Source organism: Cervus canadensis, chromosome 6 (assembly GCF_019320065.1).
Source record: "Cervus canadensis isolate Bull #8, Minnesota chromosome 6, ASM1932006v1, whole genome shotgun sequence".
Taxonomy (NCBI): Eukaryota; Metazoa; Chordata; class Mammalia; order Artiodactyla; family Cervidae; genus Cervus; species Cervus canadensis.
In genome coordinates this window covers 36389808-36408740 of record NC_057391.1, presented here as the reverse complement: position 1 = coordinate 36408740, position 18933 = coordinate 36389808, and the positions used below count along the sequence as shown (strand labels likewise).

The 18933-nt window shown below is 38.5% G+C and overlaps 1 protein-coding gene and 1 pseudogene across 1 annotated transcript in view; one reads left to right on the top strand and one right to left on the bottom strand.

The window, feature by feature from the left end:
- The window catches only part of LOC122444281 (fibrous sheath-interacting protein 1-like), a 101605-nt gene that overhangs the window by 29374 nt on the left and 53298 nt on the right, over positions 1 to 18933 (top strand). The window lies entirely within an intron of this gene.
- LOC122443987 lies at positions 2085 to 4307 on the bottom strand (annotated as a pseudogene).

The following is an 18933-nucleotide window of genomic DNA, read 5'->3' as shown; positions in this document are numbered from 1 at the left end:
AGAGAAATCCCTTGCATTCCTATACACTAACAATGAGAAAATAGAGAAATTAAGGAAACAATTCCATTCACCATTGCAACGAAAAGAATAAAATACTTAGGAATATATCTACCTAAAGAAACAAAAGACCTAAATATAGAAAACTATAAAACACTGGTGAAAGAAATCAAAGAGGACACAAATAGATGGAGAAATATACCGTGCTCATGAATCAGAAGAATCAATACAGTGAAAATGAGTATACTACCCAAAGCAATCTATAGATTCAGTGCAATCCATATCAAGCTACCAACGGTATTTTTCACAGAACTAGAACAAATAATTTCACAATTTGTATGGAAATACAAAAAACCTCGAATAGCCAAGGTAATCTTGAGAAAGAAGAATGGAACTGGAGGAATCAACCTGCCTGGCTTCAGTCTCTACTACAAAGCCACAGTCATCAAGACAGTATGGTACTGGCACAAAGACAGAAATATAGATCAATGGAACAGAATAGAAAGCCCAGAGATAAATCCACGCACCTATGGACACCTTATCTTTGACAAAGGAGGCAAGAATATACAATGGAGAAAAGATAATCTCTTTAACAAGTGCTGGGAAAACTGGTCAACCACTGGTAAAAGAATGAAACTAGAACACTTTCTAACACCATACACAAAAATAAACTCAAAATGGATTAAAGATCTAAATGTAAGACCAGAAACTCTTAATCTCCTAGAGGAAAACATAGGCAAAACACTCTCCGACATAAACCACAGCAGGATCCTCTATGACCCACCTCCCAGATATTGGAAATAAAAGCAAAAATAAACAGGACCTAATTAAAATTAAAAGCTTCTGCACAACAAAGGAAACTATAAGCAAGGTGAAAAGACAGCCTTCAGAATGGGAGAAAATAATAGCAAACAAAGTAATGGACAAAGAATTAATCTCAAAAATATACAAGCAACTCCTGAAGCTCAATTCCAGAAAAATAACCCAATCAAAAAGTGGGCCAAAGAACTAAACAGACATTTCTCCAAAGAAGACATACAGATGGCTAACAAACACATGAAAAGATGCTCAACATCACTCATTATCAGAGAAATGCAAATCAAAACCACAATGAGGTATGGTTTCACGCCAGTCAGAATGGCTGCTATCCAAAAGTCTATAAGCAATAAATGCTGGAGAGGGTGTGGAGAAAAGGGAACCCTCTTACACTGTTGGTGGGAATGCAAACTAGTACAGCCACTATAGAGAACAGTGTGGAGATTCCTTAAAAAACTGGAAATAGAACTGCCATATGACCCAGCAATCCCACTTCTGGGCATACACACTGAGGAAACCAGATCTGAAAGAGACACGTGCACCCCAATGTTCATCGCAGCACTGTTTATAATAGCCAGGACATGGAAGCAACCTAGATGCCCATCAGCAGATGAATGGATAAGGAAGCTGTGGTACATATACACAATGGAATATTACTCAGCCACTAAAAAGAATACATTTGAATCAGTTCTAAAGAGGTGGATGAAACTGGAGCCTATTATAAGGAGTGAAGTAAGCCAGAAAGAACACCAATACAGTACACTAATGCATATATATGGAATTTAGAAAGAAGGTAACGATAACCCTATATGCAAGACAGCAAAAGAGACACAGATGTATAGAACAGTCTTTTGGACTCTGTGGGAGAGGGCGAGGGCGGGATAATATGGGAGAATGGCATTGAAGCATGTAAAATACCATATGTGAAATGAATCGCCAGTCCAGGTTTGATGCATGATACCGGGTGCTTGGGGCTGGTGCACTGGGATGACCCAGAGGGATGGGATAGGGAGGTAGGTTGGAGGGGGGTTAGGATGGGGAATACATGTACCCTCATGGCGGCTTCAAGTCCATGTACGGCAAAACCAATACAATATTGTAAAGTAAAAAAAAAGTGAGGCGCTGAGTGGTTGCTCGGTTTCCTGGGCTTGGGACGGAGACCAGGCCCGCAACTGGAAGGCTCGGGCCAGCGCGGGGCAGACGCCACGGCCAGCCACGGTTCCCGGGCGACAGCGACCCCCGCGGGCATGCCAGCACCAGGCAGGGGAGGCCTACGCCGGCCGCAGAGCTGCTCCATACCCCAAGGCCCCCGAGTCCATGACCCCACCCTCCCAAAGGACTGTCATCAGCGCCCCAGCCGAATCCATCTGCGAAGAAGAAAGACGAAAAGGGGAAGAACACCCAGGTGGTGGCGAGACGCAGGCAGGGCGAGCTTGCAGGGTTCCGAGCGCTAGGCTTTGCTGCCAGGCTTCTTCCTGCGCGGTCCGAGGAGAGAGATTTTGTTTGCAATTTTCTGAAGGAACCAGATCTTCCTGTTTCATAGTTTCCTGCGTTTGCTCTGTATTTTCTTGAACACTGCTAACTGGTTTCTGGATGTTTTTACACTTTTCCTCCAAGTCACAGAATCTCTCCTCCCAAAGACTGATTAACTGGTAAAGTTCCTGTGAATGGATTTTCTTTGCTTTTTTCACATCTTCAGTTAAGTTTTCACACACCTTCTGTGATTCAGCCAAGGAAGAAACTGTATTTTCGTTTAGTTCATGTATATTGTTACAGTGTACTAAGAAAGCCATCCATTTCCTTCTTCTGATCTTCTATTAGCCACAATCGACGAAGTCTTGAAAATATTCTTCAGTTGACTATTGATTTCCAGTATAGATGCCACAGTGGGGGTTAAAGCTGTTTCCCAGTGAACTGAGGAGATCAGTCTTAAGTACATTAATCAATTCCTGAAGTACAGTTTTACTTTCTGCTGCTAACGACTGTTCTTTCAATATCATACTAGACATCTGAGAAACAAGTGCAGACACATTTTCTGGAGTCGATGTGAGAGATCCAAGTGCTGCTGCAGTAACAGTGTCTAATGCAGAGACACTGGATGTCAGCAGGGTACCAAACAAGGTCTTGTGAACTTCTAGCATGGCCTTTTGTTTCGTGCTGCCATCCTTAATTAATTCTTCCATATTATTAAACAGACTATTCAAGTTTTTGCCAAAAACACCTTGAGCTTCTGCGTTATGCTGATCAACTGCTTTCTTATGATCCAGTTTAGAATGGAGACCAAATACATCTTTTGTAGTTTCTTTAGCTGTGTTAAGCAACCTGTTGGCAGCATCATGAAGTCTCTCCTCAGTACTTTCCAAAGCCGAGGTGATATATTCTTCTTCAACAAGCTGTAATTTCGTTTCCTGCATATGTCTTTGAGTGGTTTCAAGTTCTTGTGTCTTACTTTGCAGGTCAGATTTGCACTGGTTAAGTTCATTTTTACTATCCATAAACAATTCTGTAACCCTATTTAGCTCTTCCTCAACAGCAGCAATTTTTTCAACCAATTCTACAATTTCTCCCTCTTGAACAGTTAGTTTTCCACTCATAGCTCTAAAATTTTCTTCAGTAATGTACACTCCATTTTTTTCATGAGTTGCTGCAAGATCCCGTTTCAGACGCTCTATCTCTTCTGTATATTCCTTAATCAGAGCTTTCTTGGTGAGTTTCTGGATAACCTCAGGCTTACTGAGTAGGTTCTTTGCTCTATGAGCATATTCCAATGTACTTAGAGTTTCCTCCAGATTGAGAGATGCAGGAGAAACTGTTGCAATGACAGATGTTCTTGTACATCCCCCAAGAGAGTCCTGGAGGATTCTAGTCAGTTTAAATTCTCAATAAGGAACATGAGGTGTTCTTTCTACAAGAGCAATGATAACCCTTTCCAGAGTCAACAGGGACTGACTGATATTTCCAGCTTCCTGAGCTCTCTTTTCAACTGCTCCAGAGCGGCCAATGTTCTCACTGCCTGCAAGATCAACCAAGTTCAGCTTTCCAATTTTAACAAGCTCCTCTCCATCAACTGTAGTTTCTTTCATATGTATTGTAACAGAAAACTGAGTGGGATGGACTTCGTAGGCGTTCATCAAAGTTGCTGCAGTTGTCCTTTTTGCTGTCCCCTTCTCCAAAATTTGATAGACTTCATCCTTGTTGTGTACTGTAATTTTTTCTAAACCTTTGATTATCACTCCCCTCTTGCTACGGGGATCATCAAACATCTGCAGTCTCTCAGAAACATCAGAAGACGGATTAAGGAGATCAAAGAGCTCTTTATTATAGATTTCCAATAGCGACACTTTCACTGAAAATTCAATACCATTATCAGTAAGTTTCTCAAAAATCTGATGAAGAGTACGAGGAATTATACCAGCCAAAGGATCCTCCTCCCAAGTATACTCTTCATTAGGGGACCTTTCACCTTCCACTGTAAAGGTTTTTCCAGTGGCATTTTCATTTCAGTTCAGTTCAGTCTGTCAGTCGTGTCTGACTCTTTGCTACCCCATGAATCGCAGCGCGCCAGGCCTCCCTGTCCATCACCAACTCCTGGAGTTTACTCAAACTCATATCCATCGAGTCGGTGATGCCATCCAATCATCTCATCCTCTGTTGTCCCCTTCTCCTCCTGCCCCCAATCCCTCCCAGCATCAGAGTCTTTTCAAATGAGTCAACTCTTCACATCAGGTGGCCAAAGTACTGGAGTTTCAGCTTCAGCATCAGTCCTTCCAATGAACACCCAGGACTGATCTCCTTTAGGATGAACTGGTTGGATCTCCTTGCAGTCTAAGGAATTCTCAAGAGTCTTCTCCAACACCACAGTTCAAAAGCATCAATTTTTCGGTGCTCAGCTTTCTTCACAGTCCAACTCACACATCCATACATGACCACTGGAAAAACCATAACCTTGACTAGATGGACCTTTGTTGGCAAAGTAATGTCTCTGCTTTTTTTTTTTTTTTTGTCTGCTTTTTAATATGCTATCTAGGTTGGTCATAACTTTCCTTCCAAGGAGTAAACATCTTTTAATTTCATGGCTGCAATCACCATCTGCAGTGATTTTGGAGCCCCCCAAAATAAAGTCAGCCACTGTTTCTACTGTTTCCCCTCTTTCCCCATCTATTTGCCATGAAGTGATGGGACCGGATGCCATGATCTTAGTTTTCTGAATGTTGAGCTTAAAGCCAACTTTGTCACTCTCCTCTTTCACTTTCATCAAGAGGCTCTTTAGTTCTTCACTTTCTGCCATAAGGGTGGTGCCATCTTGCATATCTGAGGTTAATTGATATTTCTCCTGGCAATTCTGATTCCAGCTTGTGCTTCTTCCAGCCCAGCATTGTCTCATAATGTACTCTTCTTGTAAGTTAAATAAGGAGGGTGACGATATACAGCCTTAATGTACTCGTTTTCCTGTTTGGGACCAGTCTGTTTTTCCATGTCCAGTTCTGACTGTTGCTTCCTGACCTGCATACAGGTTTCTCAAGAAGCAGGTCAGGTGGCCTGATATTCCCATCTCTTTCAGAATTTTCCACAGTTTATTGTGATCCACACAGTCAAAGCCTTTGGCACAGTCAATAAAGCAGAAATAGATTTTTATCTGGAACTCTCTTGTTTTTTTTGATGATCCAGCGGATGTTGGCAATTTGATCTCTGGTTCCTCTGCCTTTTCTAAAATCAGCTTGAACACCTGCAGGTTCACAGTTCACGTATTGCTGAAGCCTGACTTGGAGAATTTTGAGATTTACTAGCGTGTGAGATGAGTTCAATTGCACAGTTGTTTGAGCATTCTTTGGCATTGCCTTTCTTTGGGATTGGAATGAAAGCTGACCTTTTCCAGTCCTGTGGCCACTGCTGAGTTTTCCAAATTTGCTGACATATTGAGTGCAGCACTTTCACAGCATCATCTTTTAGGATTTGAAATAGCTCAACTGGAGTTCCATCACCTCCTCTAGCTTTGTTCGTAGTGATGCTTCCTAAGGCCCACTTGACTTCACATTCCAGGATGTCTGGCTCTTGGTGAGTGATCACACCATTGTGATTATCTGGGTCATGAAGATCTTTTTTGTACAGTTCTTCTGTGTATTCTTGCCACCTTCTTAACATCTTCTGCTTCTGTTAGGTCCATACCATTTCTGTCCTTTAATGAGCCCATCTTTGTATGAAATGTTCCCTTGGTATCTCTAATTTTTTTGAAGAGATCTCTCGTCTTTCCCATTCTATTGTTTTCCTCTATTTGTATTGATCACTGTGGAAGGCTTTCTTATCTCTCCTTGCTATTCTTTGGAACTCTGCATTCAGATGCTTTTATCTTTCCTTTTCTCCTTTGTTTTTCGCTTCTCTTCTTTTCACAGCTATTTGTAAGGCCTCCTCAGACAGCCATTTTGCCTTTTTTCATTTCTTTTTCTTGGGGATGGTCTTAATCCCAGTCTCCTGTGCAATGTCATGAACCTCCACCCATAGTTCATCTGGCACTGTCTATCAGAACTAGTCCCTTAAATCTATTTCTCACTTCCACTATATAATCATAAGGGATTTGATTTAGGTCATACCTGAATGGTCTAGTGGTTTTCCCCCCTTTCTTCAATTTAAATCTGTGGATTCAACCAATCAAGGATTGTGTGGTACTGTAGTACACATTTATTGAGGAAAATTTGTGTATAAGTCAACCTGTGCAATTTAAACTTACATTATTCAAGGATCAACTGTATATTGTGATTTGCCTCCTCCTCTTCCTTCTTTTCTTTTTCTTCTTCTACAAAAGAAGAATCATGTAACTTATTTTAACCTTCTTAGTAATGAATGGTTTAGTGATTGGGAAGAGTTGGTATTTTTTGGCAAGACACTTTTGAAATCCTTAACCTACATCATCTAAATTGGTCATATAGTATTGCTTGGGCATTAGACTGGCTCTGAGTAGGGCTTCCAGGAGTGGGATTGCGGGCTTATATGTTAGTTCTATTTTTAGTTTTTATAGGAAACTCCCTATTGTTCTCCATAGTGGCTGACCCAATTTGCATCCCCACCAACAGTGTAGGAGAGTTCCTTTTTCTCCACACCTTCTCCTGCATTTATTATTTGTAGACTTTCTGATAATGGCCATTCTGAATGGTGTGAGGTGATACTTCATTATGGTTTTCAATTGCATTTCTCTAGTAATTAGTGATGTAATGGAACATCTTTTCATATGCCTATTGGCCATCTGTATATCTTCTTCGGAGACAAGTCTGTTGAGGTCTTCTGTTCATTTTTTCATTGGGTTGTTTGTTTTTTTGCTGTTGAATTGTATGAGCTGTTCGTACATTTTGGAAGTTAAGCCCTTGTGGGTCACATTGTTGGCAAATATGTTCCCCCAGTCTGTAGGTTGTCTTTTCATTTTGTTGATGGTTTCCTTTGCTGTTAGGTAGGAAAAGGTTGAAGGCAAAAGGAGACGGGGGCAGCAGAAGATGAGATGGTTAAATAGCATTGCTGACTAAATGGACATGAATTTGAGCAAACTCCAGGAGATAGTGGAGGACAGAGGAGCCTGGCGTGCTACAGTCAGTGGGTTTGCGAAGAGTTGGACACGACTTTGCGACTGAACAACAATGATAAAAATCTGTATTCTATAATGCAAGAGTTAAATGCTGATTTCTCCACTGAGGCATTTCTAAGAGGCCACACTTGCTGTGCTTAACTCTGGAGCAGGGACTTTAGGCCACTCCATAAGGGAATCCATGGCAGCCTTTTAACATCAGCCTTTTCAGTCACAGGGTTCACTACTGAGTGAGCTTTTGGTCCTAGAGGGCAAGACTTTTGTTTTCATCTGGCCTTTCTTCACAAATTTGAGCTATCAAATACATTTAATTTTTAAAGCCCATGGCAGGTCTATTTGGTTAAGTCAATCCTAAAGGAAATCAACCCTGATTATTCATTGGAAGGACTGATGGTGAAGCTGAAGTGCTAATACTTTGGCTACCTGATGCAAAGACCTGACTCAGTAGACTAGACCCTGATGCTGGGAAAGATTGAAGGCAGGGGGAGAGGGGGATGATAGAGGATGAGATGGTTGGATGGCATCACCGACTCAATGGACATGAGTTTGAGTAAGGTCCAGGAGATTGTGAGGTACAGGGAGGCCTGGTGTGCTGCAGTCCATGGGGTCACAGAGTCGGACACGATTGAACAACTGAAGAACAACAACGACAACGTGGAGTTCACAGTTGTATCTCTGGAGTTACGTGACTACTGTAGACCCTTAGACGTTTACATTAACACTGATATTCTAACACGGAATCTTGTTAGACTTCATGAGCTGAAAGTTGAAGTTACCAGAGGCTTAGAAGCTAGAGCCAGAGAAAGTCACTGCTTTAAATATTATTTCAAAGTTTCAATTTTTAGATTTTGAATTCTTAATTGATTATTATGTATTGGCAGTGTTTGTTGTGTGCAGAACAGATAAGATGTAAAAGTAGGTCAGTATAAAAGGAAATGGGATCAAAGACACTTTTGGGTAAGCCAAGTGTCTGTTGTTCTTCATTCTTGCTGTCGTCTGTCTTGATTAGATCACGCTTGACCAGATCACCAGAACAAAGAGACATTATTGTTGTATTCCTTGTTCTTCAGATTTAATTAGATTGTTTTGATGACTAGTCTTTTATAGGAGGAGAATTTCTTAATGAAGCTTCTTGCTGGCTCTTTACATCATAGACATGTATTCAGTAGTCACACATATCTGATTTTTGAAAATCTTAAAATCCAAAAGAGATGGCATTTAGTATGTGCTAAGTGTCTGACTCTTTGTGACCCCATGGACTATAGCCCACCAGGCTCCTCTGTCCATGGAATTCTCCAGGCAAGAATACTGGAGTGGGTAGCCATTCCCTTCTCCGAGGATCTTCCTGACCTGGGGATTGAACCCATGTCTCTTACATCTCCTGCATTAGCAGTCGAATTCTTTACCACTAGCGCCACCTGGGAAGCCACCGTTTACTGTAGATTATGTTATAAGCCTAATTATACATTTTAAAACATTTTATATAACATAAATTATTAGCTTATTCCAAAAGAGGTAACTTTTGGAATCTTCAGTTTATGAAATGTGTTATTAGCATGTGTGAAAGAAATGAACAGAAATGCAAGAGTCTGATTTGACCACATGACACTAATTTTGGCCATCTTATATTTCTATTACAGCATAGCCTCATATCATGAAATGGTGTGACACTGCTTATATCTGTTCTATCCTGAGGGTGGTTTCTTTCCCAGATTATTCTCTGAACTTCAACTACCCCCTCTTAATTAAAAATGTAAAAATTTAAAACTTAAGCAATTATTTTGATCAAACCTATGTATAGCCATAAAATTTAAAGTAAAGTCTTCCTGTAAAGCTTATTATGAAAACAAGAAACATTTTGCTCTGTTTTCCTCCACGGTCATTTTTTTGTACCAGGAAAGCTCAAAACCCTTGTAAACTGTCCAGCAGGTGGCGGCATCTAGTTAAAATAGTGCTTTAAGAGTACCTCTTGAAGAATTTAGAGCCAGGCTTATTTAGACTTGAACTTTAAACACACATTTACAAATATCCAAACCTACTATTTACCATTCTTTTAATTTTTCCCCTTTAAACTAAGGGAAAAATCTTAGAATGTGTATTCTTTATTTTCCCGGGTCATTTCCTTAACTTCTTACTTAAGAGTAACTCAAAGGACTTTGGGCTAGTGGCAGAATGGAAATTTCCAACCTGTTTTCCAGCCCCCAAAACATAAAATGCATAGAAAATGTTAGAAATGTCCCTTTCTAACATCACAAATAAGCAACAGCAAAAAGAAAAGTACTAGTGTATTTTTTACAGGTACTAAACACAAATGAGGACTTTAACAGAAAGATAAAAGCCACATTAAATTAAATTTTTTAAACCATATTTTAGCTTTATAAACCAGAGAGAATAACCTCAAGTACTGAGGTTTTGAAAGAGATAGTATTGTACTTTCTAGATGTCCCAGAAATATTTTAAAAGTCTGTCTCACCACATTTTTGAAGGATCACTTTAAAGTTTTTCTAGAGAAATATGAAATTACCGAACCAGGAGTTTTCCCTTAGTTTGTAGCATTTATCTGGTGGATAGAGATAAAATTCATTACTCTCTGAGACAAATATATCTAGTGATAGGATTGTTTGCTACCGGTGTTTTGGACAAAGGTTATTCTTTTTTGCCTCTGTCACATTTGTGACTTGTGTTTCCAGCTCGAAATGTACAAGTTTGTGTAAGCACAAAACAGTGACATTTTAGTCAGGTTTCTCAAAATTTGCAAATACCTCTTTTAAAGTGCTTTTCTGTGAAATTCAGGAAATTGTTGCTTCTACTCTTGGATGTTAAGATGAAATATTCCAAGAAAATTTGGTATTTTCTTTCTGCTCTGATTGGCAGAGGACTTGGGGAGAAAAATCACATAACTGTGCTGACTGGTATAACTAAGGAGTCTTTTGTTTTTTAACCTCTGTTGGCTTCTCAGTATAGCTTAGCAGTTTCTCTTACATTCTCCAATATAGCTCTTCTGAGTTATGACTGTGAGCTTAACCTCCAGTCCTCTTCTCCAGGCCCTTAGCCCAAGCAGTCTTAGTGCTCAGAGAAAATGGACTAACTGGGTGGGTCCATTCTTGCTTTCTGCCTTTAAACTGCACTGACTGTGCTTCTCCACCCTCTTCCCTCTTCCCTTAAATGAGGATGCGTGCTCTTTTTCTCCAAGGCTGAAGTCAGTAATATCCTGTGCCTTTCACCCTGCCCCTGGCTCCTGACCCATCAATTTTTCTGTCTCTTACCACCTTCATCTCTTTCATCTCCTCTGGGTCCTTCCCTTCAGTTCACCACATTTAAATCTTTTGACCGTAAAACAGAATCAAAGAGCCCTCAAATCAACTAACCGAAAGTCACTCAGTCGTGTCTGACTCTCTGTGACCCCACAGACTATACAGTCCATGGAATCCTCCCGGCCAGAATACTGGAGTGGGTAGTCTTTCCCTTCTCCAGGGGATCTTTCCAACCCAGGGATTGAACCCAGGTCACCCGCATTGCAAGCGGATTCTTTTACCAGCTGAGCCATGAGGGAAGCCCCAAATCAACTAAACATGCATATAAAACCTCCTCCATTGGTTCTTCATGATACTCCCAAACAGGTACCACTCTGTTTCCCTCCTCTCTTAGGGTCAGATTTCTTGAGCGAATAGTCTACACCTACTAGTGCTACCTGGTCAACTTCCATTTACTTCCCAACTGTATTTTCTTTTATCACACTACAGAAACTACTTTATCAGTGGTCCTCCTAACTTCTAAATCTAGTGACTTACTAGGAAAAAACTTACCTGTTTTTTATCCTATTTGATATCTCTGTAGCATCTGACACAGTTGACCAGTCATCAGATAGTAACATTTTTACTGGCTTCATTATTCCCTGTTGGCTGTCCTCTCCCTCTCCTTACGTCCCATTCCTTCTTTTGTATATTTTCTCTATCTTGGCTGATGGTTTCATTGTCCCCCAGTGTCTGTGATGGCTAATTGTATGTGTCAACTTGGCTGGATCACAAGATGCCCAGATGTCTGTTTAAAGATTATTTCTGGGTGTATCTGTGAGCGTGTTTCTGGAAGAGACTAGCATTTGAATTAGTAGACTGAGTGGAGGGTATTACTCTCCAGATTGTGGGTGGTCATCATCCAGTTAGTTGAAGGCTTGAGTGGAACTAAAATGTAGAGGAAAGGAAGATTTGCCCTCTCTGCCTTACTGTTTGATTTTCTCAGGCCCTCGGTGATAATTATTTTATTTATCCTAATTATTTTTAGTTGTCTGCTTTGAGTTTTGTTAGTTTATGATCACCTGAAAATAATACAAATTTTTTTTTGTTCTTTCAATGATTATTCCTATTCTGAGAACTTTGTAAAGACTTAAGTGTTGAGATTTAGGCAATGTATTTCAATATCTATTTTAAATTATTGTAAAGTTTTTCTTCTTGACAAACTAATGTTTCAAAAGTAATAGATTTAATTACTAAATTACTCTTTTGTTACTAGGTCAATGAATTTCTTGGTTGTGGAGGATTATTCTTTTAATTTAGTACCAGATATGAATGGTTGAATTTATTCAGAATTTTCACAACTATATTGATAAGTGAGATTAGCTCTTTGTGTGTGTATGTGTATATGTGTGGGTGTGCCCATGTGTATGTATGTCGTCGGCTAGCAGGTAGTGGTGGGGTTAGTAGTGGTTGTGTGTATGCTTTTACAGGCTATGTTAACTTCATAAAATGAATGGAGCTAGCTGTCCATTTATTTCCATGCTTTGAAACAGTTTATATAACATGGGGATTTTCTGTTCCCTAAAAATTTGAAAGATTTCACTGGAAAAAACCATCTGGTTCAAATAATTTCTTGGAGGCAATTCTCTGACTCTTTTCAGTGTCTTTCATATTTACTATTGTATTTCAGTTTACTAGTTTTCTGGAGTCAATTTTGACAGTATGTCCACGTCACTGAGATTTTAAAGTTTCCATTAGTGTTTAAAAATGATAATTCTCCTTCTTGTTATTTATATGCCCCATTTCTTACTTCTAATTTTATTAAGTGTTTGTTTCTCTTTTTAATCTAGAGTTTTCATAAAGTTGATTTTTAATTTTAGCAGTTTTGGATTTATAGGAAAAATATGAAGAAAGTACAGAGATTTTCCATATACCCACAACCAGTTTCCCTTTTATTAAGACTAGTATGGTACATTTGTTAAAATTAATGAACTGATATTGATATATTATTATTAACTAAAGTTCATACTTTATTCAGATATGTAGTTTTTACCTAATGTCCTTTTCCTATTCTAAGATCCCTTTCAGGATACCACATTGCATTTAGTCCTCATGTCTCCTTAAGCTACTCTGGGCTATGCACTTTCTCAAACTTTCTTGTTTTTGTTGACCTTGGCAGTTTTGAGGAGTACTGGTCAGGTATTTTATAGAATTTCTAGCAGTTGTGACTTATGTCATGGTTTTCACATGATTATATTTGTGTTGTATGTTCTTGGGAGGAAGACCACAGAGTTAAAGTGCCATTTTCATCACATCACATCACATTATCAGTATAACATCACTGTTGACATTAACTTTGGTCACCTGGCCAGGGAGTATTGATATTTGTCATATTTCTCTACTGTAAATTTTCCCAATATTTCCCCTTTTCCATGCTATCTTCTTTGGAAGAAAGTTACTATGCACATCTCATACTTAAGGAGTGTGGATGTTATGTGTCCCTTCCTTGATGGCAGAGAATTTACATAAATTATTGTGAATTATTCAGTGTGGGAATACAGGTTCATTCTCCCATTCATCTAGTCTCCCTGTTTTTTATATCACTGTAGATGTGGATATTTGTTTTATACTTTGGATTATCATCCAATACCACTTTATTTTATTGCTCAAATGTTTCCCACCTTTGGCCATTGGGAGGTCTTTCAGTTGACTTTTGTGCCCCTTTGTTGTATTTCCTCCTTTGTGAGTTTTGTTGTTGTTGTGTGCCCTTCCTTACTTTCTGCCACTATAAGATGCTTCAGATTCGTTTTCTATATTTCCTACAAAGTCCTAGAAAATCAGTTGTTTCTCCGAGAAGCCCTGATTCCTCCTATTGGAGAATGATTTTAGAAACCGGATCAGGATGCTTGATCAGCTTGTTGCTATTGGGGAGTTGTTGCCTCTGAGAAAGGAAGTATTTGTGTGTATGCTAACCTCTTATACACATATCTGTAAATATTTCTATGTATTACCATCTCTTTCTATATTAAGCTAAATATAGGTTCATACTGATGTCTCTGACTTTATTAACACATGGATCATTCTAGACTTTTCCTCTTGCTCATGTGTAACCTACATTCCAACAGTGAAAAACCTGGTTCTCAGCATTGGCCATCCATTTACTTAATTGCTCAATTCTACTATACATGTGTAGTGATATCAGAATTTTTGAGGACATAACCTAATCAACTGGAGTAAAAAGCTCACATGCAATTTGTATTGCCTCCAGTATTGCAGACTCTATTCATTTCCAGTTTACTTAAAGTGAGCATTTTCCCCTCTGCCCTCTTCAGTGAAATTATTTTGTACATCAGTAACACAGATTGTTTTTACCAAATTCTGTATTTTGTCCTGGGATTTTATTGCATCCTAAATAATCTTTTGATAGTTTTCGTACATTAAGGTTCACTCTCTGTGCTGTGAAGCTACAGGTTTCCAAAAACGCGTAGTGTCATGTAATCACTGTTATGGTATCTTACAGTGATTTTACCACCCTTAAAGATCCCCTGGGTGAATATCCATTCAACCCTCCCATCTTCCTCCAAACCCCTAGCCACCACTGATCTTTTTACTGTCTTTCTAGCTTTACCTTTTCCAAATGTTGTAAAGTTGGAATCATTCCATAAGTAACCTTTTCAGATTGGGTTCTTTAATTTAGCAGTATACAGTTAAGATTCATCCATATCTTTTTGTGATTTGATAGCTAACTTCTTTTTGTCACTAAGTAGCATTTCATTCTATGGACAATATCACTGTTTGTTTTTTTCTTCATCTATTGAATGAAATCTTGATTGTGTCCAGTTTTTGATGATTATAAATAAAGCTTGTCAAATATTAGTGTGCAGGTTTTTGTGTGGACATAAAATTTCCATTTTGTGGGTTAAATATCTAGGAGCAGGATTGTTAAATCATTTGATAAATGTCTAGCTTTGTAAGAAACTGCCTGTCTTCCATATTGACTGTACCATTTTGCATTCCCACCAGCAAAAATAAAAGTTCCTGTTGTTTTGCATCCTTGCCAGCAATTGGTATTGTCAGGTTTTTGGATTTTATCCATTCTAATAGATGTTTATTGGTATCTCATTGTTGTTTTAATTTGCATTTATATTTCTGTAATGGCAAATGATGTTCAGTATCTTTTCAGGTGCTTATTTGCCATATCCATACTTTCTTTTTTTTTTTTTTTTTTTTTTTTTTTTTTTCCAGTGGGTTTTGTCATACATTGATATGAATCAGCCATGGATTTACATGTATTCCCAATCCCGATCCCCCCTCCCACCTCCCTCTCCACCCGATTCCTCTGGGTCTTCCCAGTGCACCAGGCCGGAGCACTTGTCTCATGCATCCCACCTGGGCTGGTGATCTGTTTCACCATAGATAGTATACATGCTGTTCTTTTGAAACATCCCACCCTCACCTTCTCCCACAGAGTTCAAAAGTCTGTTCTGTATTTCTGTGTCTCTTTTTCTGTTTTGCATATAGGGTTATCGTTACCATCTTTCTAAATTCCATATATATGTGTTAGTATGCTGTAATGTTCTTTATCTTTCTGGCTTACTTCACTCTGTATAATGGGCTCCAGTTTCATCCATCTCATTAGGACTGGTTCAAATGAATTCTTTTTAACGGCTGAGTAATATTCCATGGTGTATATGTACCACAGCTTCCTTATCCATTCATCTGCTGATGGGCATCTAGGTTGCTTCCATGTCCTGGCTATTATAAACAGTGCTGCGATGAACATTGGGGTGCACGTGTCTCTTTCAGATCTGGTTTCCTCAGTGTGTATGCCCAGAAGTGGGATTGCTGGGTCATATGGCAGTTCTATTTCCAGTTTTTTAAGAAATCTCCACACTGTTTTCCATAGCGGCTGTACTAGTTTGCATTCCCACCAACAGTGTAAGAGGGTTCCCTTTTCTCCACACCCTCTCCAGCATTTATTGCTTGTAGACTTTTGGATAGCAGCCATCCTGACTGGCGTGTAATGGTACCTCATTGTGGTTTTGATTTGCATTTCTCTGATAATGAGTGATGTTGAGCATCTTTTCATGTGTTTGTTAGCCATCTGTATGTCTTCTTTGGAGAAATGTCTGTTTAGTTCTTTGGCCCATTTTTTGATTGGGTCATTTATTTTTCTGGAATTGAGCTGCAGGAGTTGCTTGTATATTTTTGAGATTAATCCTTTGTCTGTTTCTTCATTTGCTATTATTTTCTCCCAATCTGAGGGCTGTCTTTTCACCTTACTTATAGTTTCCTTTGTTGTGCAAAAGCTTTTAAGTTTCATTAGGTCCCATTTGTTTATTTTTGCTTTTATTTCCAATATTCTGGGAGGTGGGTCATAGAGGATCTTGCTGTGATTTATGTCGGAGAGTGTTTTGCCTATGTTCTCCTCTAGGAGTTTTATAGTTTCTGGTCTTACATTTAGATCTTTAATCCATTTTGAGTTTATTTTTGTGTATGGTGTTAGAAAGTGTTCTAGTTTCATTCTTTTACAAGTGGTTGACCAGTTTTCCCAGCACCACTTGTTAAAGAGGTTGTCTTTTTTCCATTGTATATCCTTGCCTCCTTTGTCAAAGATAAGGTGTCCATAGGTTCGTGGATTTATCTCTGGGCTTTCTATTCTGTTCCATTGATCTATATTTCTGTCTTTGTGCCAGTACCATACTGTCTTGATGACTGTGGCTTTGTAGTAGAGTCTGAAGTCAGGCAGGTTGATTCCTCCAGTTCCATTCTTCTTTCTCAAGATTATTTTGGCTATTCGAGGTTTTTTGTATTTCCATACAAATTGTGAAATTCTTTGGTCTAGTTCTGTGAAAAATACCGTTGGTAGCTTGATAGGGATTGCATTGAATCTATAGATTGCTTTGGGTAGAATAGCCATTTTGACAATATTGATTCTTCCAATCCATGAACACGGTATGTTTCTCCATCTGTTTGTGTCCTCTTTGATTTCTTTCATCAGTGTTTTATAGTTTTCTATGTATAGGTCTTTTGTTTCTTTAGGTAGATATACTCCTAAGTATTTTATTCTTTTTGTTGCAATGGTGAATGGTATTGTTTCCTTAATTTCTCTTTCTGTTTTTTCATTGTTAGTATATAGGAATGCAAGGGATTTCTGTGTGTTAATTTTATATCCTGCAACTTTACTATATTCATTGATTAGCTCTAGTAATTTTCTGGTAGAGTCTTTAGGGTTTTCTATATAGAGGATCATGTCATCTGCAAACAGTGAGAGTTTTACTTCTTCTTTTCCTATCTGGATTCCTTTTACTTCTTTTTCTGCTCTGATTGCTGTGGCCAGAACTTCCAACACTATGTTGAATAGTAGTGGTGAGAGTGGGCACCCTTGTCTTGTTCCTGATTTCAGGGGAAATGCTTTCAATTTTTCACCATTGAGGGTGATGCTTGCTGTGGGTTTGTCATATATAGCTTTTATTATGTTGAGGTATGTTCCTTCTATTCCTGCTTTTTGGAGAGTTTTAATCATAAATGAGTGTTGAATTTTGTCAAAGGCTTTCTCTGCATCTATTGAGATAATCATATGGTTTTTATCTTTCAATTTGTTAATGTGGTGTATTACATTGATTGATTTGCGGATATTAAAGAATCCTTGCATTCCTGGGATAAAGCCCACTTGGTCATGGTGTATGATTTTTTTTAATATGTTGTTGGATTCTGTTTGCTAGAATTTTGTTAAGGATTTTTTGCATCTATGTTCATCAGTGATATTGGCCTGTAGTTTTCTTTTTTTGTGGCATCTTTGTCTGGTTTTGGAATTAGGGTGATGGTGGCCTCATAGAATGAGTTTGGAAGCTTACCTTCATCTGCAATTTTCTGGAAGAGTTTGAGTAAGATAGGTGTTAGCTCTTCTCTAAATTTTTGGTAGAATTCAGCTGTGAAGCCATCTGGTCCTGGGCTTTTGTTTGCTGGAAGATTTTTGATGACAGTTTCGATTTCCTTCCTTGTGATGGGTCTGTTAAGATCTTCTATTTCTTCCTGGTTCAGTTTTGGAAAGTTATACTTTTCTAAGAATTTGTCCATTTCCTCCAAGTTGTCCATTTTATTGGCATAGAGCTGCTGGTTGTAGTCTCTTATGATCCTTTGTATTTCAGTGTTGTCTGTTGTGATGTCTCCATTTTCATTGCTAATTTTGTTAATTTGGTTCTTCTCTCTTTGTTTCTTAATGAGTCTTGCTAATGGTTTGTCAATTTTATTTATTTTTTAAAAAAACCAGCTTTTAGCTTTGTTGATTTTTGCTATGGTGTCTTTAGTTTCTTTTGCATTTATTTCTGCCCTGATTTTTAAGATTTCTTTCCTTCTGCTAACTCTGGGGTTCTTCATTTCTTCCTTCTCTAATTGCTTTAGGTGTAGAGTTAGGTTATTTATTTGGTTTTTTTCTCTTGTTTCTTGAAGTAAGCCTGTAATGCTATGAACCTTCCCCTTAGCACTGCTTTTACAGTGTCCCATAGGTTTTGGGTTATTGTGTTTTCATTTTCATTCATTTCTACACATATTTTGATTTCTTTTTTGATTTCTTCTATGATTTGTTGGTTATTCAGAAGCGTGTTATTTAGCCTCCATGTGTTTGAATTTTTAACAATTTTTTTCCTGTAATTGAGATCTAATCTTACTGCACTGTGTCAGAAAAGATGACTGGAATGATTTCAATTTTTTTGAATTTCCAAGAAACCAGATTTATGGCCCCAGGATGTGATCTATTCTGGAGAATGTTCTGTGGTGGCACCTTGAGAAAAGTGAAGTTGAAAATTGTTTTGGGGTGAAATGTCCTATAGATATCAATTAGGTCTTAGCTGGTCCATTGTGTCATTTAAGGGGTTTGTGCGTTTCCTTGTTAAATTTTCTGTTTAGTTGATCTATCCATAGGTGTGAGTGGGGTATTAAAATCTCCCACTATTATTGTGTTACTGTTAATTTCCCCTTTCATACTTGTTAGCATTTGCCTTACATATTGTGGTGCTCCTATGTTGGGTGCATATATACTTATAATTGTTATATCTTTTTCTTGGATTCATCTTTTGATCATTATGTAGTGTTCTTTGTCTCTTTTCACAGCCTTTATTTCAAAGTTTATTTAACCTGATATGAGTATTGCTACTCCTGCTTTCTTTGGGTCTCCATTTGCATGAAATATCTTTTTCCAGCCCTTCATTTTCAGTCTGTATGTGTCCTTTGTTTTGAGGTGGGTCTCTTGTAGACAGCATATATAGGGGTCTTGTTTTTGTATCCATTCAGCCAGTCTTTGTCTTTTGGTTGGGG